At 29.8% G+C, this 17817-nt stretch overlaps 1 protein-coding gene across 3 annotated transcripts in view; it reads right to left on the bottom strand.

The window, feature by feature from the left end:
* Window positions 1-16757, bottom strand: part of LOC142320369 (filamin-A-like) — a 78665-nt gene extending 61908 nt beyond the window's left edge. For 2 of the 3 annotated variants that reach the window (XM_075358074.1, XM_075358075.1), the window contains exons 1-2: window positions 16448-16757; window positions 8980-9205 (exon numbers count right to left, since the gene is read on the bottom strand). The gene's annotated coding sequence lies outside the window, so the exon portion shown is untranslated. Of the gene's footprint in view, window positions 1-8979; window positions 9206-10426; window positions 10453-16447 lie in introns of those variants that run through there. The other variant, XM_075358076.1, reaches the window with a different exon arrangement.
* Window positions 16758-17817: the final 1060 nt, after the last annotated feature.

Raw genomic sequence — 17817 nt, 5'->3', positions numbered from 1 at the left:
GTTCAGTACCTCCAAAGTGTGATAAGAAAAAAATAATTTTTATTTTTTATAATTCACAACCGGTAGACTGAAAAATATATCATAACTAGTGTGTTAAGATCGGCTTGACTTATGACAAAAAAAGTCAAAATCCATTCGTTTAACAATCAGTTAAAAGAATAAATTAAATACATACACATACATAGATGTGCGCGCGCGCACGCAAACTCGCACAAAAATGCAAATAAAATCAACAATAATTTGATGATTATAAAGGATTAATATAAAAGCAATAAAGGATTAGGACGCGCGCCCGCGCGCCCACACACACACACACACACACACACGCACACACACAACAAGCAGGGTTGAAACAAGTTATTCAATACTATTTTTAAAAATATAATAAAAATGGTAATACAAAATATTCTATATTAAGTATATTTACATTATTAAGTCTATATTAAAAAGCACATACCATGATGTTAAAATAAAGACGTTAATTTTGTTTAAATAAAACAACACACATTGATGAAACGTAAATTTTAATTTCGTTTATCGCCCGTAACGCTAAGCGACTGGATCGAGTGAGTTAGGCTGTATACATGTTCGTCCATCTCCGCGTACAATCGGTGATCTTTGGTGTATACACGTCTTCTTAACTCGTACAATATAGATTAATGTTACGGTTGTTGTTTACAGTTTTTTTATTATCAATTACGTAACACGTACGCGCACCCTCACATATACATTAAAAATCTATTTAAAACAACTAAAATAATAAAATAAATGTTAAAATAAACAGTTAAACATAATTAAAAATTTAATTTTATACATAAATATTTTTATTTATTATCAAAAGTTAATAAACTAAATAAAGGTTTATTTAAAAAAGAAAATAGATTAATATTAAAAAAATTTAATTAAAAAACTGTTTAGAAATCGAACTCAGATTTTAAAAATATACTGATTTAATAAATTATATTAAGCTTACCACTCTTCCGATCACCGTGGCGGTGTGGTAGCGTCTCGGCGTTTCATCTGGAGGTCCCGGATTCGAATACCAGTGAGGTGTAACATTTTGCTTATGCTAAAAATTTCCATTTTTACATTCCTTTGTAAACTTGTACGGTGAATCATTCATCAGTTGTAGAAAAAAGAATTGATTCAATTGAATCTCATTGAATTTCAATTAAAATTTTATCTTCCCGGTAATGTATTATCTATTACATATACAATTATTTATTATATATACACACGAATTTCTTATATATCACGAATTTCTTCCGGGACTTTCACAACCTACTCGCGAAGATAATGGAGAAAATTCATAATAAAAATTTCTCCTAAAATGCTTCGTTTGCGAGTTACGTCAGATTTCAGCTATCCCGGTGAAATAATGTCACTGAAATTTTTAAAACATTAATTAAGGGACAAAATTAGTGAATCGTTTTGTTTTTGACCGGAAAAATCGAAAAAAAATATATCCTAGAACCGTATCTGCAGTAGTAGTAGAAATCTAGTGTGAAATTAATAAATCGGGGTAAAAACCCTGTTTTTAATGTTAGACGTACAATAACTTTGTTAAATAACTTTTAAACAAAACTTGTAGAGGATTTATTTCTGAACAAAATGGTATAGAGTAAGTTGAATCAAACAAAGAAAACTTTTTCACGTCTCTTTCATTAGCCGTAAATCGCAAACGAAGTATTTTAGGACGAATGTTTAAATGAAATTTAAACGAGTAGATTATTTTCACGAGTAGAAAAGGTTATGAAAGGGCCCGGGAAAACTTTGTGATACAATCTGTGTAAATATATAATAATTTTTATGAGGCTGTTATTCTTTCATGCAAAATCCACACGGCCGATTGAGGTGAAATTTTGTACTAACAGAGGTTTTATAACCGAAAAGAATTTACGACTATTACCGTAACGAAATATTCCATCGTTTCATGACGGTAATCGTTTAAATTGCTTGCGGTAACAACCGGATTATGTTCCTTTCCTATATTTAAATTTACTACGGTCAAACCGTTGATCAATCGAATTTTGACACCATTTACAGTTTTTGAAATTAAATTTTCTACAAAAAAAGGTCTCTCTCTATCTTTTGCGATACTATTTGGATTATCGGTAAATATACCTTTGAATGTTCGGCGTACATTCCTTTAGACTTGCCCTTTAGATTCAAACACCTTCAGTTTTCAAATAAAGTCGCTTGCTTTATGCTCATGTAGAAACAACGTATATATACATATTCCAGAGAGAAGAATTGTAATTCTGTATGCAATTTCAGCGTTTAGATTAAAGAAAATTGGTCATTTTCTTGTGGTGTTTGTCGGATAACGCTATGAATCGTGCAAAGTACATTTTTACCCGTACGAAAGAGCGTAGAAATAACAATCAATTACAGTTATTTTTTTTAATAGTTTTCTTATGTTCGAAATCCTGTTTAGATGAAATTTAGTAACTGAAATCTGATAAACTTCCCGTTATCCAATCAAGCTGAAATTTCACGCGTATGCAAAACACTTTTTTTGCATTTCACTGGTGTCATCTAAACAGGATTTCGAACATAAGAAAACTATTTTAAAAAATCATACACGTTTGGCATGAATGATAATATAATATACCATATTTAATATCGTTCTAAAACAAACATGTCGAACATTTGTAAAAACATATTTATTTGTTTACTTACGGGTAACAAATCATATGTTTCAGTAACTAAGGGTGTGTTGTGGCAGCGAAACGATTTTGTTACGATTAGAAAATGGATTTGTTACTATTAACTATCGTTACTGATTTTTTACTGTAAGTTATCTGATTTTGTTACGACGACAAACCGATTTGTTGTCGTAAAATGAATTCTGTTACTATAACAAAATCATTTTTCTTCGTGTAGTGTAGATTCTCATTGGAACAAAAAGATGAAACTAGAGTACAAAACAAAAAAAAAACTGCAACACACCGTAAAATACGGTTGGAGAAATAGCATGAAAAGCGAGCGAATGAAAGCGAAAAGGCAAAACGGGCGAGATTTGACGAGTTGATTTTTAGCGGGCGAAAGTTGAGTTTTTATTTTATTTATTACGCGCCCGCTACTAGAGTAAGAAAGAATGAGAAAAAATTATAAACCGATGTGAATGAATCGATAGCATTTGAACGAACAAGCGAAGGCGGGAGACCAAAAAGTAAAAATAAATAAATTTAAAAAATGGTATTCTTTTAAAAAAATTTCTCTAAAAAGTAGGGAATAATTTTTCAGTAACTGTAATATAATCAAAGTAATTTTCAATATTTGTAAAAAGAAATCCATTGTGGCTCATAAAATTTTACTAAAGAATTGGAATAGGTGTTCTGCGAGGATTAATAAAGGTAAAAATGCGAACGAACGTAAATTAAAATGATAAAACTAAGTAATATTTTGTGAGCGCAAAATTTTTACTAATGTTGAAAATTTTTACAAATTACAAATATTTTCTAGTTTTTAGAGCAATTTCGTTTTAAAAGAAACCCATTGTTTAACAATTTAAAAAATTTTTTGTACGTAAATATATCAAAAATAAGATACAAACCCTTTTGGGGCATAACTATCAATATTCCTGCAGAAGTAATTTTTAAAATGCTATCAATATCCTTTTATGTAAAATTTTACATACACGCGCGCGCACACACACACAAGCATGTTAGGATTCAGTATGTAGCATATGTAAGCATTATTAGTGGTATGTATTCCTGGTTGAAGTCTTTGTTACATATGTTATTTTATTCAGTTTTAATTAAAAAATCACTGTTAGCATTTACACTTAACATTGGCTAATATAATATAATTCTGGAAGAATATTTATATTGAAATAATTTTTTTATACATATAATAAAATAAAAAGTTTGTTTTTAAAAAAAATATTTATCGTTAAGAAATAACTGTGTGTGTATGTGTGTGTCTCTATCTCTCTGCGCGCGCGCGCGTGTGTTACATGATAATTAGATGTACAGTTAAACCCACCTAGGTCTAGTGGTTAACGCGTCTTCCCAAATCAGCGGATTTGGAAGTCGAGAGTTACAGCGTTCAAGTCCTAGTAAAGCCAGTTATTTTTACACGGATTTGAATACTAGATCGTGGATACCGGTGTTCTTTGGTGGTTGGGTTTCAATTAACCACACATCACAGGAATGGCCGAACTGAGAATGTACAAGACTACACCTCGTTTACACTCATACATATCATCCTCATTCATCCTCTGAAGAATTATCTAAACGGTAGTTACCGGAGGCTAAACAGGAAAAAGAAAAAGGTGTACAGTTAAACCTGCAAAATATTCGACATAATATTGATATTTTTATTTGATGATATATTTGAACAGTTTGTTAGTTATAAAGTTTAAGTTTGTGCAAATATCTTTTTAATAACATTTTTCATTATCCATCATAATCACTTTCTCCGTTACTTTTACTATAGTTTTATCAGTGCTTTCTTGATGAGTATTTAAAATCATAATCCATACATAGTTATACCTAAAACAATATTACCCTAAAATGTGTAATTGGTTTTTATACTGCAAGATAAAAATTATTAAAAAAAAAAACCAGACTACTCCTGATTGTACACATGTACCTAGAATAACAAAAAATAGTCGAGCGAGTTTTTCTTTATTTTAACAGCATTTTTTTCAGATTCATTAGTATAAAAAAATTAGGGTTCAAATACAGAGATAGAAGAACAATTGCTAACATGTACAAGAACCAAACAACAACAGTAATAATTGAAGAACATAAGAAAGAAGCCGTAATAAGAAAGGGAATCCGACAAGGGTGTTCCCTATCTCCGTTACTTTTTAATCTTTACATGGAACTAGCAGTTAATGATGTTAAAGAACAATTTAGATTCGGAGTAACAGTACAAGGTGAAAAGATAAAGATTCTACGATTTGCCGATGATATAGTTATTCTAGCCGAGAGTAAAAAGGATTTAGAAGAAACAATGAACGGCATAGATGAAGTCCTACGCAAGAACTATCGCATGAAAATAAACAAGAACAAAACAAAAGTAATGAAATGTAGTAGAAATAACAAAGTTGGACCGCTGAATGTGAAAATAGGAGGAGAAAAGTTTATGGAGGTAGAAGAATTTTGTTATTTGGGAAGTAGAATTACTAAAGATGGACGAAGCAGGAGCGATATAAAATGCCGAATAGCACAAGCGAAACGAGCCTTCAGTAAGAAATATAATTTGTTTACATCAAAAATTAATTTAAATGTCAGGAAAAGATTTTTGAAAGTGTATGTTTGGAGTGTCGCTTTAAATGGAAGTGAAACTTGGACGATCGGAGTATCCGAGAAGAAAAGATTAGAAGCTTTTGAAATGCGGTGCTATAGGAGAATGTTAAAAATCAGATGGGTGGATAAAGTGACAAATGAAGAGGTGTTGCGACAAATAGATGAAGAAAGAAGCATTTGGAAAAATATAGTTAAAAGAAGAGACAGATTTATAGGCCACATACTAAGGCATCCTGGAATAGTCACTTTAATATTGGAAGGACAGGTAGAAGGGAAAAATTGTGTAGGCAGTCCACGTTTGGAATATGTAAAACAAATTGTTAGGGATGTAGGAGGTATACTGAAATGAAACGACTAGCACTAGATAGGGAATCTTGGAGAGCTGCATCAAACCAGTCAAATGACTGAAGACAAAAAAAAACTTAGTATAGTCAGCGATATGAAATTTAATATTACTTTTATGCGTTATCTTGTACTCGGGAGTTACCACCTCATATAGCCTACACAGGCACCCGACTACATCAAATATAGAAATAATATTAAATTTCACATCGCTAACTTACTGTATCATGAAAATGTGCTTGTAAGAAAAGAAAGAAAAACAAATATTTTTTGTCGTTTTTCATAATTATTCTAGGTAGATTTTTGTACAATTAGAGTAGTCAGAATTATTTTATTTAGGACTTTTTTGTTGTTTACATAACTTTACCTGGCGTACATATTTTTGTTTTTATCTCGAGAATGAAAAATATTTCTTTTTTTATCGTTTTATGTTCAATTAATGAAATATTTTGCTTTTACAAGGGGAAGGTACATCGGTTCGAATCCGACTTCATTTCCTTTTTTAAAAAAATGGAAAGTACATAAAATTTTATTTCATTAATAACTACTGATTTTTTTTCATATTTTTTATTATTATTGAATTATTTATTATAAACCTTTTTTACAATCAAGAGGTTAATAATTATTAATACATCAATATAATTTAAAAAGAAGTTGAAAAAAAAGATTTCACCGGTGCTAAGGAGGGAATAAAAAAAATTCCCACCTTAAAGTTAAGAAAACTTCAAATTTACTCAATACGAATATGTGAAAAAAGTTTCACATGTTTAGCTTACGACAAGCCCCGTCTTACAATTCCAGCAACACTCTGGTCATCCCTTCCCGTATGGGTTGGTTATATCAAAAATTGTGTCTGACAAAGTTTTACGTAATGTTTAGACGATTAAAGAACACTTTAAAGCGATGCGATACTGTGCCTATTAAGGGAGGTGTGATTTGTTTTTTGTCTTCAAAACTTCATTTTTTCTACCCCCTGAGCCAATGGTTGGTGATATCAAAAAACTTTACTTACAAAAGTTTTAGGCTCTTATCCAAAGAATCGTAGAAACATAAACGAATTCGATATTTTACTTAATAAAAAGGTTATAGCAATATTTTGTTTTTTTCGAAAAAGCCCTCCATTTCCATCCCCATCGTCCGATTTTGGCCGTTAACAAACTCGTACGAGATTTTGGGTCGCATCTTTTTTTCAGGGAACAGTTTGAAAGTGATTTGCGGAAAATTACGGCAGTTATCGTGTCCACGAGAAAATTAAATATATATAAGCTTTTGAGCTGACGGTGGTTTTGGAGTCTGGAGGATGTGAAACGCGAAGATATATCGAAATTTTCCCGAAGTCGAATCACGGTATCCATTACAATAGGTAGCTTTCTAATGAAATGTACCTAATAGCTTACCTACCTCCCAACACATTACGAATATACTAGTTTGAATTCAGAATAAAATTAACCTGTTTATCTTATTTATTCAACTAGTTTAGAGGAACATATATCAAGACTTGAACATGTTTTTGATAGATTTAGATCCGCTAATATTATACCCCGCATTTAAAAATACATATGTAAAATTATATAAATGTGAAATTCGTTTAAAAACAAATCGTGAAAGAATTCCTTTAAATTCAGAAATGAATTTGACTGCAACACCTAAACCACTGAAAATACTTCATATCGATAGGCGTTTTTTTTTTTTTGTTGAAAAACAAAAGATTTTGTCAATTTAGATAGTTTTTTAGGTATACACAAGTATAATGGATTGAAAGATCACAATTAACAGAAGCAGCTGATAAATTATTAAATTAATCTACCCGTCATAAAATACCTGAAAAAATTTATTTCTAATAATGATACCGAATTCAATAATTCAAAAATGAATGCAGATATATAAAATTAAAATATATTTTACAAGCACAACATCCATCGTCAACGTGAAAGATTTCAGTCTACGGTAACTGAACATATCAGAATCTTTAATAACCGACAAGAAATTAAAAACGATAGTATTAAAAATGAAATAAAATATGCAGTTATTGCGTACAAGAGTAGTATTTATTCTGTTACCAAATTAAAACAGTTTGAAAATTTTATGGACATAACCCAACTTCATTGTTAGATGCAGATATACAGCGGCAGATAATAAACGATTACGTCAAAAATCATAAAGTAAAGATGATGAAGTAAAGAGAAAAATAAATATGATGAAGGAAAAGTCAGTTCAGTGAAAAACAGCACGACATATACAAAAAGTAAAATACATTTAACGACCTCGAAAGGTTAAACAGATACAACAGAAAAATCCTCCAATACAGAAACTAATCTGTATTTAAAATATCTTGCAGGTCCTAACTATTAATTCGGAAACGGTCCCGATAGAATTAGATTTAGCCAAATTAGAGGCTTTTTACCGGTACATTGATTCATTATGATAAAGTAGTAAATCTATTTATAAAATTTGAATAATATTTATGAATATTTATTAAATTGTTTTAATTATACCTTTTAATTATAAATTGTATAATGTAAGTAAAAACAGTCATAAGTCTAGAGATGGAAGTAATTATTTAAAATTTATTACTCGTTCGAAAATGAATAAGTTAAAACTAGTCTTGGTAAGTAATAAGTAAGAAATAAAAGACGAATTGTTAATGGTCTCGGTTCGATTGTTCTTTACTACCAATTTACATGCTTATGATGGAGAAAAATATAAAAAATTGTTAGAAGAAATTAAACAAACATAATGTTACTGTAAATCAGATTAATGACCAGTAGTCTCTTAGTACAGATATTATGAGTTTCATAAAACAGTTAGTATAATTGAAGATAATTTTATGGAATTACGTAATATGTAAATCATTCTGTTGAATTAGAAAAATTAAGAAATTTCGTGTATCTATATGTAACAGAATTAATTAGTAAAATAAAGTTTTTTTTTCAAAAATATTATTCGTTAAAAGAAATAACTTATATAAATAAAAAATATAGATGTCTTGTAAATTAATAAAATTAAAATTAGATTTTCAAACTTACCTTATTTTACATCCAATATCCAAAATATAAAATTTTGAAAAATGTAAATTAATTATACACCTTTATCCACTGTTACAAAATGTATTTGAGTTTATTTAAATATTTCTCCCGATTATGAATTCATGTCTGCTACTTTCAAAATGCTATAATTACTGTGAATGTTTATTTTCTAATAATAATTTTTAATGAACACTGTGATACAGAATTTATAAATATTTAATTATTTAATTTTTAAGAACGTGTCTTTGATAGTTGCAGCTTTGGTTAAAGATGTAGTCCAAATATTGAAAACTTTAACCTAGATCAGTAACCAAAGAAATTTTAATATAACCGTTTTAAAATGAACCCACCGTGTTGGTCTAGAGGTGAACTTGTCTTCGCAGATCAGCTGATTTCGAAATCGAGAGTTCTAAGGTTCACGGATTTGAACAGTAAGATCGTGAATAACTGTGTTCTTTGGCGAGTTGGGTTTCAATTAATCAACACACCTCAGGAACGGTCGAGCTGTGACACTGTCTGTACAAGACTACACTCATTCATCCTCTGAAGTAATAATACATTATGTGGTTCCGGAGGCTAAACAGAAAAAAAATTAAATGATTATTTTTTAATATAAAAAATTTTAAAATTAGGTTGTGTTTCAATCGCTACTGAGATACATATTATTCGATAAAACTGCATACTACTCCTTCCTGTAATAATCCGACTGGATTTGGATTCACCTTTGATAAACATGTACATATTGCCAGTTAAAAAGTAAAAATCTACTTTTTGCAAGGAGAGGTTTGCACACTCGGTCCTGGTTCCATTCCCGGTTTGACTTCATGATTTTTTATCTTAAAATTTAAAAATAAAAAAAATATAAAATAAAATGATTGCAGTAGGATTAGAATCACTGAAAAGAAAATATTACAATATAGAAATATAATAAATTACAAAATACCTAAATTTGAAGCAAAAAAATGAATTATTTTCGTAAAATAACTGACGTAATATTTAAATTGACAGGTATATTACCTCCGATAAACGATCTATGAATGTTCGGATAATCGAAATTTCAGATATTAATTTTAAAAAACAGTTACTTCAATTTAGATATTTTAATGTTACTTCAGCTGCAGAAAGAGAAACAAAGAGATTTGTTTAATGTTAACTTAAGAATACTGAAAACAACACGAACGTTCGGATAAATGAACGAGAGAAGTCGGTAAACCGAGAATCTTATAATTAAAATACCTATAATAATTCGATTTTAAATAACAAAATTAATCCACAAAATAAACCGGCTTTCCTCTTTTTATTGTACTGGTACTTAAAATTAGTTATTTTACTTTGTAATCTTAAAAGCAAATTTTTATCTAGCGGACCGGCATTAATTTGTACGAATTAAATAAATTATTGTATTATATTTGACAATTTATATTATGAAAATAATAATATTAATTCGCTATTACTTTTCTTTCTTTCTTCTTATGACCCCCGGAATGTTTAATACAGTTTAAATCTCATTACTATCACTACTATATAAATAAAAATAAAAAACAAAAAACCTGTATAGCCTAAAAAAAACTTTTTTTACTAGATTTAATGTAGTTGTATATATCGAGAGATATCGCCTATATCGAATGTTTATGTCTAAATCGATCGGTTTACAAACCAATTTGGTAATTTGTAAAAAAATAAAAATAAAAATATTTAGTTCATTTAATTTTCACCATTCCCGTTTATTCTGTCACCACATTATTTAGTACCGTACTATTTTTCTTAGTACAAAATACTAATATTTAAATTACTTACCGAGTTTGTGTAGAAGAATCCTTTTCAATTTATACAAAATATTCGTAAAACGCAAGATAAATTAACTATAAATAATGCATTTTTCATCGACGTAACACGATGTTTTGTTGCATGTAGTAAATCAGATCTGACTGTTCGGTACGAATCGGTACAGAAAGAGACAAATAACGTATGAGAAAGACAGCGAACGAGACGGGTACAGCAGCTAGCCGGTAAATAACGCACACAGAGCAAACGCATTATAGCCTACTTACTTCTCTTGTGTCTTAATACATCTCTCGTAATCACACTACATAAAGTTACCCCGCTCTTTTCTTTATCGTTTATTTTGATTTAATGTCGTTTTTTGTTACTGATAGTTCTATATTAACGTAAAATTATTTGGTTTAAATTTTCGAATAAACATTTCATTATGTCCCATAATTTTAAAATATTTACAATAATAATATATATTTAAAATGGTATTATTTATTTAATAAATAAGTTTTACAACAAAAAGAGAAATTTCTAACCGACAGTCGGGATCGGTTCGTTTTAATCGATTAGAATTGCATCATCTGAAATAATTTTTAACAAAATTGATTTCCGAGGTGTTAAAGAATATTGAATACGATATTTAACATTTTATTTTTGAATCTGAAAATTTTGAAGTTTCGGAACCGTCTAAATTTTTTTTAGCTCTTACCGTTCAATCGTGAACGGTAGTTTACATAATTTAATGCCCACAGGAACTCTTTATAACAGTATTTGTAAAACAACAAAATTTGATGTATTCAAATATCAACCGATGAACCGAGTAAATTTATTGATTTATTCAGTAATAAAAAGATTACTTATTTTAAAGACATTCTGGCGGTGTTTATTAAACGATACAATTACTATAACACTCAGTGATTTTACTAATCCGATTCTCAATTACCCGGACTTCCGTGTTTCATATCCGTAAAATAGGCCTAGTTTTATTGTACAATTCAACTGTTGTATGAATTAATAATAAAAAAATGGAACAAGTAAATCTATTCAAAATAAATATATTCTATGATTGGCATTTATCAAAATCTCGATTATCCGACCTCCATTCTCAAAAACTTACAGCAAGTAATTCAGAATGTATAATTATAGATAGTATATAATCCGCTGAACCCGATGGTAGATAACGAATTTTGAGAACATCTTTCTCAGACTCTATTACTGAAGAAGAAACACTAATTACAATTGAAACGTTGCGACCGCCATTAAGGAAGGAAATATATTTACGGATCCTAACCAGCAACTTTTGGATTAGACAATAAATGTTCTATTGCTCTACCACTGAGCTATCTTCACCAAATCTCACTCTCTCTCTCTCTCTCTCTCTCTCTCACGTAGCTAGCGAGGGACTAAGGAGGCTATAGCCACCGCCAAAATTGTCGGGCTATGGGGGCTGCAGCTCCCATCGCCCGACAATCATTAAACTTTATCATTCAGGGGTTAAATCTAGTAATTTGAGAAAAAAAAATTTAGCATATTAAATTTAAGTAATGTACAACATCTCAAAAGTATTTTCACAAAATTTGAGATAAATCGGTACATAATCATCTGCCTAGTCATTAATCCCTTCCTACATACCTTAACCCGCCGTTACTCGACGTGTGAGCGCCGGGCTAACTCTGACGCAATACTAATAAAAATAATTGATTACTAGGAATTTCCCGCAAGCCAGAAAGAAATGCAACACTTGCTTATCGCATTCCAAACACATGCGTAGACGGCTAGACGGCGTTCCAAGAATCTTCAAAAGGTTTTCAACTCTTTTGCCAGGTTAAGCTAGTCCTGGAAAAGTGGATGAACTAAAAATTTTAGCTATGTATTATGATATTAAATGTTCTGAATCTGTCCTCCAAGCGGAGTATCTTATTTGGTGCGAAGAGATCACTAAAATTAAAATGCGATTTAGAAGTGAGTAAAATATTGGATCTCTGCAGTAAAGAATATTTGCCGAATATCCATTATATCTTACATGTTTTAGCGAATTTTCCGGTAACAAAATGTAATAATGAACGCTCGTTCTCCACAATAAAGATAGTCAAAACGATTGCGTGTTGTTACACGCAATCCCGAACCTGTGGGGATGAATGAAAGATTAAGTTCGTTAGTTTCTTTGTCGGTGAAGATTAAGTTCGTTAGTTTCTTTGTCGGTGCATAGAATTAATGCTGATGAAGTTTTAGGTATTATGGCGAGAAAGAAAAATCGACGACTAGCTTTATAATAATTATATTTTTTTCATAATCCACATTTATACTTCACATTCACACATTTAAATTCTAATAAAAGTTACGAATTAGAATTAAAGTTACTTTTATTCAAATTTAAATGTGTGAATGTGAAGTATAAATGTGGATTATGAAAAAATTATGATTCTTATTTGCGAAGTAATGATGTATTCAATCTAACCATTTGTTTAGTATTTTTGAAATGCAAGGAATATAAAAACCGTTTCAATATAAAATGATTTTCATTGTTATTATTTTATCATCATCATAAATTATTCCTTATCCCCTCCCCCCCCCCCCGAAAAAAATCCTAGCTACGTGCCTGTGTATTTTTTTTTTGTCTTCAGTCATTTGACTGGTTTGATGCAGCTCTCCAAGATTCCCTATCTAGTGCTAGTCGTTTCATTTCAGTATACCCTCTACATCCTACATCCCTAACAATTTGTTTTACATATTCCAAACGTGGCCTGCCTACACAATTTTTCCCTTCTACCTGTCCTTCCAATATCAAAGCGACAATTCCAGGATGCCTTAGTATGTGGCCTATAAGTCTGTCTCTTCTTTTAACTATATTTTTCCAAATGCTTCTTTCTTCATCTATTTGCCGCAATACCTCTTCATTTGTCACTTTATCACCCATCTGATTTTTAACATTCTCCTGTAGCACCGCATTTCAAAAGCTTCTAATCTTTTCTTCTCAGATACTCCGATCGTCCAAGTTTGATTTCCATATAAAGCGACACTCCAAACATACACTTTCAAAAATCTTTTCCTGACATTTAAATTAATTTTTGATGTAAACAAATTATATTTCTTACTGAAGGCTCGTTTCGCTTGTGCTATTCGGCATTTTATATCGCTCCTGCTTCGTCCATCTTTAGTAATTCTACTTCCCAAATAACAAAATTCTTCTACCTCCATAATTTTTTCTCCTCCTATTTTCACATTCCGTGGTCCATTTTTGTTATTTCTAATACATTTCATTACTTTTGTTTTGTTCTTGTTTATTTTCATGCGATAGTTCTTGCGTAGGACTTCATCTAAGCCGTTCATTGTTTCTTCTAACGCCTGTGTATAAGTATATATATATATATATTTTAATTTGAATTCAAAACTTTTCGGGTTGAAGAGAAAGGCGCTAGTACCTGCCATGAAATATTTTGTGTGTGTGTGTGTGTGTCTGTCTATCTGTGTGTTGTATTTGAGATCAATGTCGTAACAATTATTTCATGTCTTATTATTTTTCTCATTAGGTTGTCGTTTTATACAAAAAAACAAAATTCGGTAACCTAAATTGTTTATATTGAGACAAAAATAAAGCTTATTTGTTAATTAATTAAGATGGGTTAATTGAGTATTTGTTTTAGTAACGCGAAAGACAATCATTTTTTTGATACGCTAAATGGCAACATCTTGATGCTAAGAAAGTCAACTTCCCCTTCCACACTTCATTAAACTACAAGCGTTTAAAGTTAGACAATTTACGACAGTCAGTAGCAGTGTCAGCCTTGTTCACTAGCGGTTTTGTGTATATTACTATTATTTATAAAATGATTAAACCGAACCAAAATATAAAATTAAACTTCAACATTGTAATCGATTCATCACAGATTTATTTATTTTTTTTAATCGTGAAGATTATTTCGATTGAAATTATTGAAAACATCCTTGTAAGTCAATTCTTATCTACGAAACCTGGCTAAACAGTTGTCGGTGGTGGTGTCTAACATGAGAGAAACGCAGACCTTCAGTATATCAGTAGGTTAAGTAAAGTAAAAGTAGTAAAGTTTAAAATCTTTTATTACGAATTTATGTATAAATGTCGATATAAAAAATATTTATTTGCATAAGAAACCAATAGGTTGTGATAATAATCACTATTATTAATAGTGATTGAGCATGTGATTATGTATATTGTAACCAAGAATTGATCTTTTTAGTTTACAGCAATATTTCTTTTTTTTTTAGTGAACGACATGCGGGTACGACTTACTAATACAAATTTGTGTCCAAAACGAAAATCAATTCCAAACTTTCAACATGTAAATCGGTTTTTAATGATAATTAAAGCCAAGAATTAAATCTAGAACCTTCAGTAATGATTTTTTTTTGGGAGGCGATAGTCATATGTGAATAACTTGTGATCTGGGGGTGTCCAAGTTAACCCACCGGGTTGGTGAACGCGTCTTCCAAATTAACTGATTTGGAAGGCGAGAGTTCCAGCGTTCAAGTTCTAGTAAAGCCAGTTATTTTTACACGGATTTGAATACTAGATCGTGGATACCGGTGTTCTTTGAAACCCAACCGGGTTTCAATTAACCACACATCTCAGGAATGGTCGAACTGAGAATGTACAAGACTACACTTCATTCATACTCATACATATCACCCTCATTCATCCTCTGAAGAATTATCTAAACGGTAGTTTCCGGAGGCTAAACAGAAAAAAGAAAGGGGTGTCCAAGTTAAAAATCGATCCCGAGACCTTAAACTTCACACATTACTTTTTGATAGTATTAAAAAATAAATCTCTCTCTCTCTTTCTTTGTGTGTGTTTGCGGGCGCGCGTATTTTTATTGTAGATGTGCTTACTGTTAACGTACTAATCGGCTAAGTTAGATAAATTTATAAATAGTGAAATCATATCATTACATCCGTATGTACCACTCGTTAATTTTTTAATAATATATAATAATTTGTAGTTCAGTTATTTTTCTTTAAGATGATTAGCTATTGAAGAAGTTACAGTCTAGATGTGGAAAATTCTTCTGATACTAATCTGCAATCAAACCCAAGACCTTTGGTGTATTATGTAGCAAGGAAGTACGCTTTCTGTAACACGGTCGCGGCGACATTATATTTTTATTGTTAATTACAATATTCGATTTTTTAAATTTCTGCTTTAAATTAAAATAAAAATATTTAGTAATATTTACAAAAAAAAAGGTATAAAAGCGCGCACGCGAATGTACATATATATATATATATATATATATATATATATATGTGTGTGTGTGGAATCATCACGTTTACGTGCGCGGATGTAATTGTATATATAAATTGAAAAATTAGATAAAATTAAATAATTGAAAGCATTACTCGTTTATGTACCGTTAACTATGTTCTTTAGCTAACACATACAAGTGAATTTTAAAAGTTATCACGGTTTATGAAAAATAAAATCAGAATAAAAATTTTAGTTAAATTTTTGTAAAAAAAAATTAATAATAAGTCTGACCATCTAACATAAAACCGACCTGCATAACACATCAATGTAAGTTTCAAGAAAAGTAAGAAAATATTTCTAAGTATTTCAAACTGAAGAACAAAGTGAATTTACTTTCTAAAATAGATAGTTAATTTATTAATCACCAAATGTAAACACAGGCAAAAGGTTTTGTTCTTAACAGAAATCTAATTTTTTTTAAACAAAAAATATAACTTCAATAAAATATTGATATCCGAAATAATTAGTAAGAAGAGCAGATTTAAATAGAAATAATAATAATATTATTTTATTAAAACGTAAATAAAACGTTTAGTCTACAAAAGAATAATTTGCTTTCAAGCAAGTACCTATTCTCTTCTAGTGTACCGGTACTTACTTGAAAGCAAATTATTTTAGTTCCATATTTTTATAAAGTAATCTGTACTTAAACAAAATGTGCAAATGGTGCAAACGTTTAGTTCATTAAATTCCCATAAGTTAACCATTATTTAATTGAGTACTATTTTTCTTATTACAAAATATTATTTCAAAGAACTTACCTAGTTTACATTTAGAAATATTTTCTAAAAAAACACCACTACAGATCGTAAAGAAATAACCATTTACTGTACGACAACGTCGTTAATAACACTTTTGTTAGATTAATAAATTATCAGAAAGAAAATGTTAAATAATATTACTATGTAAGATTTGTTTATTTTCTCTACATCGCTTAATATAAGGGAAACAACTAATAATATAATAAACACAATACAATATAACACATTTTGACACACTCAGTTGTTTTTGATGAAACAGGTGGAAGAACGAGAAAGTCAAATGCACTCAATAGTTATAATACTATCTTGTTCCATTCTCTGTGCACACTCCCGAATAAATATAATTTTTCATCTACGTAACACATTTTGACATACGCAGTTGTTTTTGACGAACCAGGTGGAAGAAAGTCAAATGCACTCACCTATCTTGTTCCATTCTCTGTGCACACTCCCTCTCACAGTCTCCAATACGTACAAACTTACCACACTACTAATTTTTTCTTTCATTATATCGTTCAGAAGCCATCTTTTTCTTTTATACTGTTTATTTTTGCTGTTAAAAATGATTTATTCTATTATACAATTCGCATTCAACCGAATCGTAACATTACAAAGGTTTAGCAAAAAGAGATTTTGAGTGAGAAAAAAAAATTATATTTATATAGAATAGTATATTTCAGTATTTATATATAATTAAAATTGTGCGCGCGTATGTGAGTATACAAATAAATAAATAATTTAATATATTAATTATTTAGAGATAATAAGGTTTACTGAAACTGAAAATTACTTCAAAATTATTTCAAAATTATTTAAGAAACCCGTTCGCTTCGGTTAATATACGGAGAATTTTATTCTTAATAGGGAGGGTTGTATTCATAAAACACAGTTCTAACATTTAGTGATTAACAGATGCTATGTTGCCATTATCCTGACTTTTCCTTCCCCCTTGGCCCCGTACCTGCCAAGTTTTGGCATCATATAATTCGCTGCGATGCGTTTGAATTATTCAACACTACATAGAATAAATCTTCCAAGGTAAGGAAGTGAAAAAAAAATTTAATTTTTACGGTAAATTTTTTTTTTTTAAATTTAATAACGAATCAATATATTATAATAATTTTACTATTATTTATAAAAAAAAATTTCTAAAATAATTAAAATCGATGTTATATTCTCCGTGATATATTTATTTCTTCGTTTAAGTTTGTTTTCTTAATATTGTTTTTGTATTAAATATAAATTTAATAAAAAAAAAATTCGAGTACAAAATCTGACCTTTTCTGCTCGAAGAAACGATAATACTATTTTAATTCAATAATTTATTATTATTTAATATTCACTATATTCAGTTGGAGGTTGTGTGGGGA

Source organism: Lycorma delicatula, chromosome 2 (assembly GCF_047948215.1).
Source record: "Lycorma delicatula isolate Av1 chromosome 2, ASM4794821v1, whole genome shotgun sequence".
Taxonomy (NCBI): domain Eukaryota; kingdom Metazoa; phylum Arthropoda; class Insecta; order Hemiptera; family Fulgoridae; genus Lycorma; species Lycorma delicatula.
This window is presented reverse-complemented; position numbering and strand designations above follow the sequence as displayed.